Consider the following 17,916-nt stretch of genomic DNA (forward strand, 5'->3'; position numbering starts at 1 on the left):
TAAAGACACCAATGGAATATTTCATGCAAAGACGAGCTCGATAAAGGACAGAAATGGTATGGACCTAACAGAAGCAGAAGATATTAAGAAGAGGTGGCGAGAATACACAGAAGAACTGTACAAAAAAGACCATCATGACCCAGATAATCATGATGGTGTGATCACTCACCTATAGCCAGACATTCTGGAATGTGAAGCCAGGTTGGCCTTAGAAAACATCACTACAAACAAAGCTAGTGGAGGTGATGGAATTCCAATTGAGCTATTCCAAATCCTGAAAGATGATGCTGTGAAAGTGCTGCACTCAATATGCCAGCAAATGTGGAAAACTCAGCAGTGGCCACAGGACTGGAAAAGGTCAGTTTTCATTCCAATCCCAAAGAAAGGCAATACCAAAGAATGCTCAAACTACTGCATAATTGCACTCATCTCACACACTAGTAAAGTAATGCTCAAAATTCTCCAAGCCAGGCTTCAGCAATATGTGAACCGTGAACTTCTTGATGTTCAAGCTGGTTTTAGAAAAGGCAGAGGAACCAGAGATCAAATTGCCATCATCTCCTGGATCATGGAAAAAGGAAGAGTTCCAGAAAAACATGTATTTCTGCTTTATTGACTATGTCAAAGGATTTGACTGTGTGGATCACAATACACTGTGGAAAATTCTTCAAGAGATGGGAATACCAGACCACCTGACCTGCCTCTTGAGAAATTTGTATGCAGGTCAGGAAGCTACAGTTAGAACTGGACATGGAACAACAGACTGGTTCCAAATAGGAAAAGAAGTACGTCAAGGCTGTATATTGTCACCCTGCTTATTTAACTTATATGCAGAGTACATCATGAGAAACACTGGATTGGAAGAAATACAAGCTGGAATCAAGATTACCGGGAGAAACATCAATAACCTCAGATATGCAGATGACACCACCCTTATGGCAGAAAGTGAAGAGGAACTCAAAAGCCTCTTGATATAAGTGAAAGTGGAGAGTGAAAAAGTTGGCTTAAAGCTCAACATTCAGAAAAGGAAGATCATGGCATCCAGTCCCGTCACTTCATGGGAAATAGATGGGGGAAACAGTGTCAGACTTTATTTTTTTGGGCTCCAAAATCACTGCAGATGGTGACTGCAGCCATAAAATTAAAAGACGCTTACTCCCTGGAAGGAAAGTTATGACCAACCTAGATAGCATATTCAAAAGCAGAGACATTACTTTGCCAACAATGGTTCGTCTAGTCAAGGCTATGGTTTTTCCTGTGGTCATGTATGGATGTGAGAGTTGGACTGTGAAGAAGGCTGAGCACTGAAGAATTGATGCTTTTGAACTGTGGTGTTGGAGAAGACTCTTGAGAGTCCCTTGGACTGCAAGGAGATCCAACCAGTCCATTCTGAAGGAGATCAGCCCTGGGATTTCTTTGGAAGGAATGATGCTCAAGCTGAAACTCCAGTACTTTGGCCACCTCATGCGAAGAGTTGACTCATTGGAAAAGACTCTGATGCTGGGAGGGATTGGAGGCAGGAGGAGAAGGGGACAACAGAGGATGAGATGGCTGGATGGCATCACTGACTCGATGAACGTGAGTCTGGGTGAACTCCGGGAGTTGGTGATGGACAGGGAGGCCTGGCGTTCTTCGATTAATGGGGTCGCAAAGAGTCGGACACGACTGAGTGACTGAACTGAACTGAACTGAATGATTAAATAATAACAATAATGATTAACAGTTTAAATAGCAAATAAGACAATAAATACAAAAATGGTTCAACATATAGGAATAATATCACTAAGATCCCATAATTTATCAGATTTATACAGGGTGTAATGAATCCTTATGGTAATTGCAAGGTAGATTTAATTTAATTTTATTCTATTAAAAATAAGTGATCCTTATTCTTTCAAAGACCTCTAGAAAAAAATAAAGTTCATGTAATTTCTATATTTACAAAGAGTTAGAGCTCATCAAAAGATAAAAATAAAAATTGGGATCAATAAATCTTAATGTTATTGATGGTTAATAGAGACATGATTTCAACTGATTTGCAGCTGCAGAATAAGATATAGAGACTTTGCTGGAAAACATAATATTAGAGTTGGTGTCTGTAACTAATGACTCAAAACTGAATCTGACTTACACTGATGAGTACGAATTTTTTGAAAAATTTCAAAAACTGTCTAACTTCCTTGAGCATTTTGAACTTGTCATACATATTTTTAAATCACATGTTTAAAGAGTTTGAAATTATGCAATTTCTAGAATTTGTCAATAATGACATTTCAAGTAAAATGTTACATCATTCTTAAAAATGGCACCCTAATTTGATTCCTTTTCTCTCCTCTCAGAAATATAAAAAAATTCTCCCTTAAAATTTAGAAGTGTTACCTCTCTATCTTCTTTATTAAAAGGTTTTCCTTCCATTTTCCACACATATTTAGTCTTAACTTTGTGTTTAAAAATCTTTTATTAATGTTCCTTTTCTGCTTCCCTGCAATATATATATATAATTAAATTTATTTTAGTAGTAGTTACCATTTTCTCCAAGTGTTATTTTCTTTCCTTCTGCATATAATAAATATAATAGTAAAGAAGTTACTATTAGTAATAAATTGATTAAAATAACACAAATATATATTTTCATTAAAAAAAATAAAATTAAAATTTTATTGTGATGTTTTTCATAATGATATGGATGGGTTTGGGGTTTATGTTGTCTTGATTAAAATTACAGTGAAATATTTTTGGTGGGAAAATACAGTTTAAATTCAAACACTTCAAAATATATCCCGTAAGTATTTCCATTTATTTGGAGCAAAACAAAAAATATCATTGATAGTTTATATATTACTAAATATCACTAACCTAGATAGCATATTCAAAAGCAGAGACATTATTTTGCCAACAAAGGTCCATCTAGTCAAGGCTATGGCTTTCCAGTGGTCATGAATGGATGTGAAAGTTGGATTGTGAAGAAAGCTGAGTGCTGAAGAATTGATGCTTTTGAACTGTGGTGTTGGAGAAGACTCTTGAGAGTCCCTTGGACTGCAAGGAGATCCAACTAGTCCATCCTAAAGGAGATCAGTTGGGTGTTCATTGGAAGGACTGATGCTAAAGCTGAAACTCCAGTACTTTGGCCACCTCATGTGAAGAGTTGACTCATTGGGAAAGACTCTGATGCTGGGAGGGATTGGGGGCAGGAGGAGAAGGGGACAACAGAGGATGAGATGGCTGGATGGCATCATCGACTTGATGGACATGAGTTTGGGTGAACTCCGGGAGTTGGTGATGGACAGGGAGGCCTGGCGTGCTGCGATTCATGGGGTCGCGAAGAGTCGGACACGAATGAGCAACTGAACTGAACTGAAATATCACTAAAAGAGAAGACTGATAGTTTATAAGCAGCCTTGATGTAATTAGAGCTGTGCCTTCTAAGGCTGATATAGCTAAGGGTTTGGTGTTACCTCTGATACCAGTCATTTTCTACAGAAAAACTAATATTTGCTTGTGGCTCAACTTATATTTTTTATATGTGGAACTACAATAAACCAAAGACAGTATGAATATTGCACAGAGGATATTGGCAGATCTGTCTTAAACTTACACTGCTATGATATTAATGGGCTGGAAAGTATTACTTGAAAAATGGACAATAAGCTGTTAACTTTTCATACACCCTTATTTTTTATGATTTGTATTTTAATATCCATTTCTACAGTATAATATTTAATGATATGTTTTTTAACATGTTTCTAATTCTTTTTTAAATTTTCTTGAAAAGGAAATCAGTTATTCTTATTAAAAGTACAGATTTTTAAAAATGTTGATGAATATGATTATCTTTGTGATTTCTAGTGAAGAGAGAAAAAGAAACTTTAGCTATCAGCTATGTCTAAAATGGTTTATAATAGCAATGTTTATTTTTTTTAAATCTACTAAGACTGCTGGGAAATAGATTGTATTTTATTAGAACTTCTTAAAGTATTGTACTTTCATTTAAAATGAAATCTTTTTATGTGATATTAAAATTTTTGAAATAGAACACATTATTAAATTTGATATGATATTAAATTTTATTTTTTGAAATGTAAACATGTCTAAATCTTTTCATATTTCTTTACATTATTGAGTATATACATTGATGTGAAATTTCAGAATAAATACAATTTTATAGTTTTTAACATATCATTTATTAGCCAAATCTACTATTATAGCCTACTAGACAGAATAAGGACTCTATGTCTTGGAACATGTGGATATGTCACCGACACAACAAAGAGACTTCACAGATGTGATTAAGGTTACAGATCTTAAAATGGCAAAATTACCCTGGATTATCCTTGTGAGCTCATTTTCATTACATGAGTAATTAGAAAGCAGTAAATTTTGCCTGTTGTCGTCAGACATAGATGCAACAACAGAAAATGGATTAGAGGTGATGTGGGAACCACTGGACCTATACTCTTGCCGGCTTTGAAGATGAAGAAAGAAGGCTGAAAACCAAGAAATGCAGGCAGATTTTAGAGGCTGGAAAGAGCACAGAAATTGAGTGTCCCCCTAAAGTCTTGAGCTTCCCTGGTGACTCAGAGGTTAAAGCATCTGCCTGCAATGCGGGAGACCTGGGTTCTATCCCTGGGTTGGGAAGATCCCCTGGAGAAGGAAATGGCAATCCACTCCATTATTCTTGCCTGGAAAATCCCATGGACAGAGGAGCCTGGTGGGATATACTCCACGGGGTAGCAAAGAGTCGAACACGACTGAGTGACTTCACTTCACTTCTAAAGTCTTCAGAAAGAAATACATTCTACCTAAACCTTGATTTTTGTCCTGTTAGACCATGTTACATTCCTGACTACAGAACTTTAAGATAGTATATTGGTGCTGTTTTAAGCCACTAAATTTGTGGTAATTTGTTACAACGATAATAGAAAAGTAACACATTCATTATGGTTTTTTGATTGAATTATATGACATTTATTTCATCTGCTATCCATGAAAATCTGTTATCCCTCCCCCAGAAAAGTATATAAGAGCAGCAATACTTCTTTTTTTTGAACATGTCTTTCATTGACCAGGGCCACATTTCTTTGTCCTCAATAATTTCCTTATGAATTTTCTAATCTTCTTACTAATAGCAATATAGAGTCCTTTGACCAAATAAAACATTATCAATATCTTAATAGCATGTATTTGGTAGTAATACAATTCCATTCACAATGATATCAGCAACAGAAATCGATAACTTGATATATCAGTATCTGAGAGAAATCAAATCAAGGTATGTGTTAGAAAGTAAAATATGATTGTAGATTATTCTAAATTCTTTACATTTATGTGAAGCTTTGCAAATGTGTTTCTAAATCAAATCTCATTTAATAGAAGCAATTGTGAAAACACAGACTAAAACTTTAACGTTTTAGAGACTTAGTCCTCTTTAATACTTTTTTTACTCTCAGAATTATCATCACTTATTTCCATAAAATCTTAAAAGTAATACAGTAATCTAAATATAATGATCTCATCAAAGATGAAAGATGTTTAACAATTATAGCTTTGTATTTTTATATATTTTTGTGTAAAAAATCCACCCCCAAATTTAGAAACTGAAATGGTAACCACTTATTATTTAATCTGTGGGTCAGAAATATGGGTACCACTTAGTGGGGCATCTCTGTGGGGTTCAAGGTCTCCTATGGGGTTGTTGGCAGGGTGTTACCCAGGGCTGCAGTGTTATCTCAGAACTTGATGAGATGAAACATCTGCTGTCAGGCAGATGTTGCTTTCAGGGTTCAGTTCCTCCTGGATTATTAAACTAAGATCTCAGATCTTCCCCATCATGCAGAAGCCTCTGAATAGTGTTCTTTACAACATGGTAGCTTCTCCCAGTGTGAGTAATCCAAAAAGAGAAAGCATGACAGCGTCAAAAATGGACATCACGATTTTTGTGATCTAAACTTCAATGCATTGTCCCACCACTCCTTCTGTATTATCTTCTTTTGATGCAAGTCACTTAATCTAGCCTGTATTCAAATAGGAGGTTAAATAAAAACATGGATGCTATAAGATAGGGACCATTGGGTGCTATCTTAAACGCTGTCTACCACCACATGAGCTGTTTAGAGTCAATACTCTTGTTAATTATTTTTAATGGAAAAAAAGAGATATTCCTATTCAAAGGGGTATATAGTCAGTTTCCTTCATTGTTTTATGAAGAATGAGAAAATTTAGCAGTATATAGGGGAAGTCAATGTACATGGCAAATATAGAAATGCAGTCTTATTTAAAACCATAGATGATGATGGGAATTATAGTAAAGTATTTTCAAAAGTGAACTAATCCTGAAGTAAAGCTCATGTGTCATACAGTGAATTAAACTTAGCCTGCCTATTAGTTTCCTGGGGCTGCCATAATAAAATATCATAAACTGGGTGACAGAAACAGTAGAAATGTATTGTCTCACAATTCTGAAAACTAGAAGTCTGAAATCTAGGTGTCAGCAGAGTTGGCTCCTTCTAAGGGCTGTGAGAGAGAATGGATTTCAGCTCTTTCTCCTAGCTTTTGGTGGCCTCGGACATTCCTTGGCTTGTAGATGGCATTCTCTCTCTGATTGTTCCCATCATCTTCCCTCATATGTTTGTCTCTGTTCTCCCTTTTAGAAGGACACCAGTTATATTGGATTACAGCCCATCCTATGACCCCACTTTAACTTGACTTCTGTAAAAAAATTGTCTCCAAATAGGGTCACATTCTGAGGTCCTGCCGATTGGGACATCAACATACCTTTTTGGGGGAGACAAAGATAACATCCTGTGTTACATATTTTTCTTATTATCATTCCTAAACCAGGAGATAAATATGTTTCAAGCAGGTATGTCATGCTTCACACTGTTCTATGTGGGGACCCCAGATGGTCAAACTCTGTATTCTGTGACGGCTGCAGAGAAACAAAAGCTGGAAAAAAAAAAAAATGGTGAAAGATGGCAGTTTCTTGCAGAAAGGCTAGAAAACCAAACTCATTGTTCAGGAATTAGCACACAAATCTGCTCATTACCTCTGACTCAAGGAATGGTTTGTGGTTCCTGCAATTTTGTTAAAATCCAGTTGGTTGTGCTATAAAGGTGATTACTAATAAGGATGGCTGACTTGTAATCAAGAGAATAAAAAAGTTGTGACAGCGTTCTTTTTTTATGTAATGGCACCAAAACTGACTCTTCTTACAGGAAGCATGCTCGATTTGTTATATTTTTTTAAATTATCTTGCTTTAATATAATGCTGCCACAGTGTCTTTATCAGGGAAATAACCATTTCCATTTTCCATTGTAAAATTAAAATATGAAATGCAATGACAGTTACCTGATAGGGGAAAGTTATTATGCTTCTTTGTGGCACATCCAAGTAAAATCTAGATTTGTCTTTTAGAAATATTATAGGACTGTTTCAGAGTTTTCTTTTGTTGCTATGGTTACTCTTTGAAGGTAGATGATTTATTTTGTTTCTACAGTGAAACTGAACTGTATATCAGTAGAACTGTAGGGTCATGAAGTGGGTGTATGTTTCACATTTTGAGAAACTGCCAGGTTATTTTACAAAGTAGCAGGAAATGCATGAGGATGTCCAAATTTTCTACTTCCTCATAAACACATTTGATTTCATATCTTTTTTTTTTTTATTTTAGTCATCCTAGTGGGTGTAAAGTATCACTTTTTAATTTTGATTTGCATTCCAGTAATGACTAATAATGCTAAGCATATTTTCATGTATATATTGGCTGTCTGGATAACTTGTTTGGAGAAATATGCATTTAGATCATTTTCCCATTCTTTAATGGGTTTCCAAGGTGGCTCAATGGTAAAGAATCTGCCTGTAATGCAGGAGACACAGGAGACTAGGAGCCTGGTGGGCTACAATCCATAGGTTTGCAAAAGAGTCAGAGGCTACTTGGAGACTTAACAACAACAACCTATTCTTTAATGGGGTCAGTTGTCTTTTTATTATTGAGTTGTAATACACATTTGGGATACTAGACACTATATATCTTGGTACTAGATAAGCAAATGTATGATTTGCAAATATGTTATCTTCATTCACTGGGCTTCCCTGATGGCTCAGCTGGTAAAGAATCCACCTGCAATGTGGGAGACCTGGGTTCCATCCTCTGGGTTGGGAAGATCTCCTGGAGAAGGGAAAGTTTACCCACTTGAAAGTGAAAGTTGCTCAGTCCTTTCCGACTTTGCGACTGCGTGGACTACACAGTCTGTGGAATTCTCTGGGCCAGAATACTGTACTTCTCCAGGGTATCTTCCCAACTCAGCGATTCAACCCAGGTTCTCTGCATTGCAGATGGATTCTTTACCAGCTGAGCCACAAGTGTTCTGGCCTGGAGAATTCCATGGACTGTGTAGTCCATGAGGTTGCAAAGAGTTGGGCACAACTGAGCGACTTTCACTTTTATCCTCATACACTGCTACAGTGCTTTATTATGTTAGCTCTATAGTAAGTTTTGAACTCAGGAAATGTACTTTTAACTTTGTTCTTTTAAGCAAATTTTTTCAAAATTGTTTCAATTATTCTGAGTTCCTTATGTTTCTACATGAATTAGAATATCAACTTCTCAATTTCAAAAAAAAAAAAAGCAACAACCTGCAATTTTGATAGGGGTTAAGTCTTCTAGCTGATGACTACAGGATGTGATTTCATCTATTTATCTTCTGTAATTCCTTTCAATAATTTTTTGTAGTGTTTAATTCACAAGTCTTGTACCTTTTTTGATGCTATTGTAAATGGAATTTAAAACTATTTCACTTGGGATTGTTCATTGTTAGTGTATGTAAATTAAACTGATCTTTGTATCATCTTACCAAATAGCTGACTGGTGACTTAGACATATTTTAGAAACATTGAATGCTTAAAACTAGTCTAAAACTCCATCATTCATGTTTCATAATCAACTGGAGAGAAAACTATTATCCTGCATTACTATAATCCCATATAAGAGATGCGTTATAAAATTTCCTAGTGACGTTAAAATATATATTTTTATATTTCTGTGTAATTTATACAATGACCCCAATAACTGATCTATAACAGCATTAACATAGATGTGCCTAATATATCTGTGCTGTTCCTATGTTGTTTGAAAAACCTTTTTATCCTTGGACTTTGGCAACCCACAGCAAGACCAAGTGTTGACATCCTCCTTCCTGCGTCTGTGTTCTAGCAATCTGTGTCATGAAACTATACTTCAAAGAATCTCTCTTTATCCTACTTGGACTCTGATATCCATACTGGCTTCCTCCCCACCTAGATGCCCTTTTCATTTAACTCAAGATATGCCACCCTTACTTGAGCACTCCCACTCTAAATAAATACTTTACTCACAATCCTGCTTACTCTCAGACTCTGGTACCTTGTATTCAGTGTCCCTGTTGTTCAATTCTGATATCCAACACCAGGCATCTCTCTTGAATGGTTGCATTCCTCACTCTGCTTGGGCTCTAACACCTAGCACTGGGCCATCCTGGCTCTTCTTTCACCATCAACCCCAGTGCAGACACCTGATGTGGTTGGTATCATTTAATAATAAATGTTAATCCATAGAATACCATCTCTTATTCTCTCTTTCTCTCTCTCTCTCCACACTGAATATTACTGAAGACAGAAAAATAGCTAACTTTATACGAGGAGTTAGAGAATCTGGAATCAAAGAATATCACTCACTTTTCAAGTAAGAGTGATAACAAGTTGATGCATAAAGAAGTCTTATGTGATCTTAAGAATATTAAATGCCTTAAAATTGTACAAAAGTTTCAAATAATCTCAGTTAGATTCGGAAGGCATATATATCTTATCTAAACCATTATTGAATATACAATTTCCCTGAGAATATTCCCAGAAAATAGTTGTACAGGTGTTTTTTGGAACAATTCTAGGTGTGAAAATCTACTATTACAACATTCACTTATAGAATCTAATTTAATGTTATGTAATTAAAAATAAGCTGTAAACTTTGTAACAATTATTCATGTATTTATTCCTTCTTTGTGTCCTTCATTCTTCAACAAAATATTTTTTGAGGAGCTATTAAGTGAAAATTATTCTTCCATAATGGTTTAAAAATAGACAAAAATTCCTGTTTCACAGAGCTGACACTCTAATGAGATAGAAAAACAAGATAAATAATGAAAATATAAGATATATTGGCTAGTTATAATTTCTTTGGAGGAGAATAAAGTGATGAAAAGACATATGGACTGTCAGCAAGCACTGGTGGTAATCCAGGTTAATTTTTTTTTCTTTTAATGGTGTAGCAGTCTGAGTTATCATCCACTCAGATATTAAGTCTTAATCAATGGGACTTATAAAAGTTAGACTTTGTAAATATGATCAAAGATCTTGAGATAGCAAGATTATTCTGGATAAGGTCTGCTGCTGCTAAGTCACTTCAATCGTGTCCAACTCTGTGTGACCCCATAGACATCAGCCCACCAGGCTCCCCCGTCCCTGGGATTCTCCAGGCAAGAACACTGGAGTGGGTTGCCATTGCCTTCTCCAATGCATGAAAGTGAAAAGCTCAGTCCTGTCAGACTCTTAGCGACCCCATGGACTGCAGGCTACCAGGCTCCTCCATCCATGGGATTTTCCAGGCAAGAGTACTGGAGTGGGGTGCCATTGCCTAAATGTGTTTAAAATATCCAAGTAAAAGCAAGAAGAAGGGAATGTGAAGTTGAGACAGATAAAATTTTGAAGATTGGGTGTTTGTGGCTACAAACCAAAGAATGCTGGCAGCCACCAGAAGGTTGTAAAAGCAAGGCTTGGATTCCTCCTAGAGACTCCAGCAGGAATGTAATCCTGCCAAACCTTGATTTTGGTCCAGTGACACTATGGATTTTGGGGCCTCCAGAATTGTGAGGGAACAACACATTTTTATTGTTTTAATCCACCTAGTTTGCGGTAATTTGTTACAGCAGTTACAGGAAACTAATGCTAATAGCATCTGGGAAAGGACTCTCTGAGGAGATATTTGGGTAAAGATATGATGATACGAAGGGCTGAGGGACAGAAAGATCAGAAGTTGGAGTTAAGGGCAGGTTGTGCAAGATTTTTTCAAAGACTTTAAATTTTACTTCTTAATTTGAATTTATATTCACAGGGAAGTGACATTTGAGCTGAGTCTTGAAAAAACAGTTTAAAATATTATAGGAAGAGGGAATAATATATGCAAAAACTTGAAAGTATGAAAAATTTAAGAATACTCTAGGATATTAAAAGATTTAATACCTTTCTGCATGAACCTATCAATTAGAAAGAGTTAAAACCAAAATACGTCCTTTGGTATATGATAATGTTAAGCCATAAAACATGTATACAGCAGTTCCTTTTCCAACTTGTAAGTCTACTACTTGCATGGAAGAAGAGTGATCTATAACCTGTACCCTGATGATTAAGTGGTGTTCTTAAAAAAGTAAGGGCTCTTCTTGGCAGGAAAACCAGAAGTTATTTCATCTGATTAGGAATCATACTGCTGCTGACATCTTACCACATGTTCAGCTGCATTGTGATTCATTTCCATGAGGTACTCAATCAAAAAAAAAAAAATATATATATATATATATTAGCAGCAGTTAAGAAGTTCTAAATTAAAAGTTCATAATAGTTCAATATAAAGCCAGACATGCACTTATCTATCTGTTTATCCATCTATTTATCTGTGCATGTGTGCATGCTAAGTCACTTCAGTTGTGTCCAACTCTTGGTGACTCTATGGACCATAGCCCACCAGGCTCCTCTCCATGGGAATCTCCAGGCAAGAATACTGGAGAAGGTTGCCATGCCCTCCTCCAGGGGATCTTCACAACCCAGGGATTGAACCCACATCTCCTGAGTCTCCTACATCGGCAGGCAGGTTCTTTAACATTAGTGCCACATGGGAAGTACCCTATCTATCTATCATCTACCTATATTTATCATCTATCTAGTCGTTATTGTATCTCATTCTCAGTGAATAAATCAAAGTTGAATTTTGTTATTATTCATTTACTTTTTCTGTTATATATATATATATATATATATTCATTTTTGAGTTCCTTATGAACAATGCATATATGAAGAATAATTTTTACAAATATTTACAAGACCTTACTATATGCCAAGCATGCTTCTGATAACATCATATGTATTATCTCATTTAATCTCTAGAGCAATAAACACTATCTCCATTTCACAGATGATGAAAGATCATTTTGTTTTCAAAATGGAAGCAGAATATTTAGTATATTTATAACATTATTTGAAATATATAAACTATTAGCTTGTAGTAACATAGAGTAAAAGATCACAGGGCTAAAATAAACTCACAAGCTAGTTCTTATGAAGTAATATTAGAATGGCAAACGTTCAAAACGCAAGTGCGAGTCAAGAAGATGGAATTATACTGGATACTAGCATTATGTAGGGAGAAGGCAATGGCACCCCACTCCAGTACTCTTGCCTGGAAAATCCCATGGACGGAGGAGCCTGGTAGGCTGCAGTCCATGGGGTCGCTAAGAGTCGGACGTGACTGAGTGACTTCACTTTTACTTTTCACTTTCCTGCATTGGAGAAGGAAATGGCAACCCACTCCAGTGTTCTTGCCTGGAGAATCCCAGGGACAGGGGAGCCTGGTGGGCTGCCATCTATGGGGTCGCACAAAGTCGGACACGACTGAAGCGACTTAGCAGGAGCAGCAGCAGCATTATGTAGGCCTCGAACAAGATGGAGTGATTGCCCAATTCAAAGTTATAAGCACAAAGTAAGATCATATAGGCAGAGGCAAATAAGCTACTAAGACATCAAGACTCAGTGACTGTATATAGGCAACGTAACTTATATTCCAGTCAACTACAACTTGTTGGTTCATGGTCTCCTTTCAATTGGTGGAAAATACTTCTGAGACTCTAGATATTTTCCTGGTATGAGTATTGTGGGTAACAAAGGTAAACATACAAATGGAATAAGTGTTAATTCCAGTAAGGACAAAACTCTGTCTCCTTCAAAGTGCAAAGTGTTTGATATAATCACCAAATGGCTGCCTATTTTTCTCAAGAAAAAAATGATAGAGGGCTTTGTGTTAATCTCTGTTACAGAAATCTGTAACTTCCACGAGTTAAAAAAAAAATCAGCCCTTGTTTTTGGGTTTACTGCATATGCACATGTGCATGCTAAATCGCTTCAGTTGTGTCTGACTCTTTGTGGTCCCATGGACTGCAGCCCACCAGGCTCCTCTGTCCATGGGATTTTCCAGGCAAGAATACTGGAGTGGGTTGCCATGCCCTCCTCCAGGGGATTTTTCCCAACCCAGGGATTGAATCTGTGTTTCCTGCATTACAGGTGGATTCTTTACTGCTGAGCCATGAGGGAAGCTCCTTATTTCATACACATGAATGCAAAAGTTCATTTTCATGAATCCAGTGTGCCAGCACAGAATGACTACCTCATGTTACTTCTCCTCCTCTACACATTAGACAATAAGTACACAACTGAAGCAGTGATCACTGTAATCTATCACCAAATACTTTGAAATCACCAACAAGTGGGCTTCTGATACATCAGTTGTCCATTCTTGACTAGCACCAAACTTTAACCCAGGGTAGCCTGTAAACTGGGCCCAAGTTCTTTCCTCTGCCATTTGGTTGAAAGGATCCCTTACATACACTAGCTGTAGGTATGCATTGAAGGAGTCTTCAGGGTAGTAGAAATGGTTGACAAATTATCTTTTTTTTACTGTTTATTTAATGTACTTTCCCCTTCTATACCTGTTCCAACCTAATCCCAAATATATAATTTTATTGTAGTGCTGTGAATCTCCGCTGTGCTCACTTAACCATAGATTTTGTGGATTTCATACTTCTCAGATCATCATGGACTCTTTCAATCTCATGGTCACTTGGCATTCTAAAGGCAGCCCCTTTAGTGCTCTGAGACCTTAGAGTTAGATCCTGCTATGATTTTCTTTATAGCCAACATCTGAAAGTGATGATATTCTTAAAATTTGTACATCTGCAAGAGTAGTATTTCATACTTTGTCTAAGTTGGCAGTATGATGACCTTCAGATCAGTTCAGTTGCTCAGTCATGTCTGATTCTTTGCAATGCCATGAACCACAGCATGCCAGGCCTCCCTGTCCCTCACCAACTCCCAGAGTTCACCCAAACCCATGTCCATAGAGTTGGTGATGCCATCCAGCCATCTCATCCTCTGTTGTCCCCTTCTCCTCCTGCCCTCGATCTTTCCCAGCAACAGGGTCTTTTCCAATGAGTCAGCTCTTCGCATCAGGTGGCCAAAGTATTGGAGCTTCAGCTTCAACATCTGTCCTTCCAATGAAAACCCAGGAATGATCTCCATTAGGATGGACTGGTTGGATCTCCTTGCAGTCCAAGGGACTCTCAAGAGTCTTCCCCAACACTATAGTTCAAAAGCATCAATTCTTCAGTGTTCAGCTTTCTTTATAGTCCAACTCTCACATCCATACATAACTGCTGGAAAAACCTTGACTACACGGACCTTTGTTGACAAAGTAATGTCTCTGCTTTTTAATATGCTGTCTAGGTTGGTCATAACTTTTCTTCCAAGGAAAGTTTTTTTTTTTAAATTTCATGGCTGCAATCACCATCTGCAGTGATTTTGGAGCCCCCCAAAATAAAGTCAGCCACTGTTTCTCCATCTATTTGTCATGAAGTGATGGGACTGGATGTGACCTTAGCTTATAACTTTTCTTTTACGAAGTTTCCACTTCAGTTAAAATAAGCCAGTCTGCTTCAAACTCCTTAAAATGACCCATGATTTCAAGCGATACAGTTCCATGTATCCTGATGCCTAATTTTTTACCTTAATTTAATTCCAATTAATCACAGATAAAAACTTTAAGGGTTTTGATGCCACCATATACCAAGTATTATCAGTGTCCCACTAATAATGGTATAATTCAGATATAATCAATTCATTCTGAGGCTCTGTTTTTGAAGTTCATTCCCCAGAAAGAAAAGACTTCTTCATTATGAAATATAATTTCGTAGAGTAAAAGTGAAGAGCATGTGGGATGAAATCTACAAGTCTTGCAACATCTCTATTCTCTCTTGTCGCCCTTTTCAAAGAATTCAAATAATTGTACAATTATTGTCCTTCTAGATGGGACTGCAAGCCCCTTGAAGGCAGGAACCCTGTCATGTTCACGGTTATATCTCAAGCACCATGGACAATGCCTTAGTTGAAGTGTTTAATGAGTCATTAAGTGAATGAATACTGGGGCTTCATTCAAGGTTTCAAACAAATAGTATCATAAAGCAGGAGCCCCTTGTGTGGGCAGAGACTGTGGTGAGGCTTCAGAAGGACAAAGATTCAGCCACAGAAACAAGAAGAGTGATGGAGCCCAATTCCTGTAACAAAGGAGTCAGGTGAAATTGAGCCCTGCTGCTTATTTAATGCAAAGGAGAAAGAGTCAAAAATACTCCTGTCTTTTTTTTTCTCTCATCTCTCTATTAAAATAGAGAGTGGTGGGTGAGCTGTGGGTAGCAACTTGAATGTTTGAGAGTTCCTATGGAAGGATGAAAAGACAAGGGAGAGAACTCATAAATTGCTCAGTGAAGATGAGTTCCTGAGGCCGCTGAAGGCTTTTGATACTAATAAAATTGTGCCAAAGAAAGTTTATGAGAGCTATTGAGAACCAAACTGCTCTGCTTAATTTACCTTTCCAGGAGAAATGATGCTATTTGTACTGGACTCACTGCAGAAATAAATCATTTTAGTGTCTTTCAAAGTTTCCATTTCTAAGAACTGTTGCCACCAACCATTCAGAAAAGCACAAGTCAATAAGCCCCCACAGCCAGAACTGTGCCATTGTACTTGCAAGCAGGTGCCATCGAAGGACTTCAGCCTATCACATTTAAATGGGATGTTCTCCTCTCTTCCTGGAATGTACCTTATGCTTCACATGACAGCTCCCTGATGACAGAGGTTTTAAAAATTTTTTCCAGTACTTATTAAAAAGATATATCGCCATGGAATTTTAAATGGAAAGAGTTGTATTTATTGATTAGGCTTTGAGATATATATTACAGGTGAAGTGGCCTACTTTTTTTTTTTTTTTTCCTGGTGTGTTATGAATTGGCTGAAACAGACAACCTGCTTAGATTTCTTCCTGTGAAAATTTCTAGGACCTAGTCCTCTACTCCTCCATCCTGCCCAAACTCCCACAAACTGAAATCAGTCAGTTTCCTGTCCTTTTCTTCCCTCTGTTTAGACCTCTCAAGAAATACCTGGAGTAACAGGTAAATTTGGCCTTGGAATATGGAATGAAGCAGGGCAAAGATTAATAGAGTTTTGCCAAGAAAATCCAATGGTCATAACAAACACCCTCTTCCAACAACATGAGAGAAGACTCTACACATGGACATCACCAGATGGTCAACACCAAAATCAGATTGATTATATTCTTTGCAGCCAAAGATGGAGAAGCTCTATACAGTCAGCAAAAACAAGACCAGGTGTGGCTCAGATCATGAACTTCTTATTGCTAAATTCAGACTTAAATTGAAGAAAGTAGGAAAACCACTAGACCATTCAGGTATGACCTAAATCAAATCCCTTATGATCATACAGTGGAAGTGAGAAATAGATTTAAGGGCCTAGATCTGATAGATAGAGTGCCTGATGAACTATGGAATGAAGTTCGTGACATTGTACAGGAGACAGAGATCAAGACCATCCCCGTGGAAAAGAAATGCAAAAAAGCAAAATGGCTGTCTGGGGAGGCCTTACAAATAGCTGTGAAAAGAAGAGAAGCAAAAAGCAAAGGAGAAAAGGAAAGATACAAGCATCTGAATGCAGAGTTCCAAAGAATAGCAAGAAGAGATAAGAAAGCCTTCTTCAGCAATCAATGCAAAGAAATAGAGGAAAACAACACAATGGGGAAGACTAGAGATCCCTTCAAGAAAATTAGAGATACCAAAGGAACATTTCATGCAAAGATGGGCTTGATAAAGGACAGAAATGGTATAGTCCTAACAGAAGCAGAAGATATTAAGAAGAGGTGGCAAGAATACAGAGAAGAACTGTACAAAAAAGGTCTTCACGACCCAGATAATCACAGGGGTGTGATCACTCACCTAGAGCCAGACATCCTGGAATGTGAAGTCAAGTGGGCCTTAGAAAGCATCACTACGAACAAAGCTAGTGGAGGTGATGGAATTCAAGTGGAGCTATTCCAAATCCTGAAAGATGATGCTGTGAAAGTGCTGCACTCAATATGCCAGCAAATTTGGAAAACTCAGCAGTGGCCACAGGACTGGAAAAGGTCAGTTTTCATTCCAATCCCAAAGAAAGGCAATGCCAAAGAATGCTCAGACTACCACACAATTGCACTCATCTCACATGCTAGTAAAGTAATGTCAAAATTCTCCAAGCCAGGCTTCAGCAATACATGAACCATGAACTTCCAGATGTTCAGGCTGGTTTTAGAAAAGGCAGAGGAACCAGAGATCAAATTGCCAATATCCGCTGGATCATAGAAAAAGCAAAAGAGTTCCAGAAACACATCTATTTCTGCTTTATTGATTATGTCAAAATCTTTGACTGTGTGGATCACAATAAACTGTGGAAAATTCTGAAAGAGATGGAATACCAGCCCACCTGACCTGCCTTTTGAGAAATCTATATGCAGGTCAGGAAGCAACAGTTAGAACTGGACATGGAACAACAGACTGGTTCCAAAGAGACAAAGGAGTACGTCAAGGCTGTATATTGTCACCCTGCTTATTTAACTTATATGCAGAGTACATCATGAGAAACGCTGGACTGGAAGAAACACAAGCTGGAATCAAGATTGCCGGGAGAAATATCAATAACCTCAGATATGCAGATGACACACCCTTATGGCAGAAAGTGAAGAGGAA

The 17,916-nt window shown here is 37.3% G+C and overlaps 1 long non-coding RNA gene across 1 annotated transcript in view; it reads right to left on the reverse strand.

Annotated features, from left to right (window-relative positions):
• Positions 1-6,594: 6,594 nt before the first annotated feature.
• LOC104988576 overlaps positions 6,595-17,916 on the reverse strand; it is a 72,273-nt gene continuing 60,951 nt past the window's right edge. The window contains exon 3 of the long non-coding RNA XR_825258.1: positions 6,595-6,942. This is a non-coding gene — a long non-coding RNA (uncharacterized LOC104988576). The remainder of the gene's footprint in view (positions 6,943-17,916) is intronic.

Source organism: Bison bison, unplaced genomic scaffold (assembly GCF_000754665.1).
Source record: "Bison bison bison isolate TAMUID 2011002044 unplaced genomic scaffold, Bison_UMD1.0 scf7180017864136, whole genome shotgun sequence".
Lineage (NCBI taxonomy): Eukaryota > Metazoa > Chordata > Mammalia > Artiodactyla > Bovidae > Bison > Bison bison.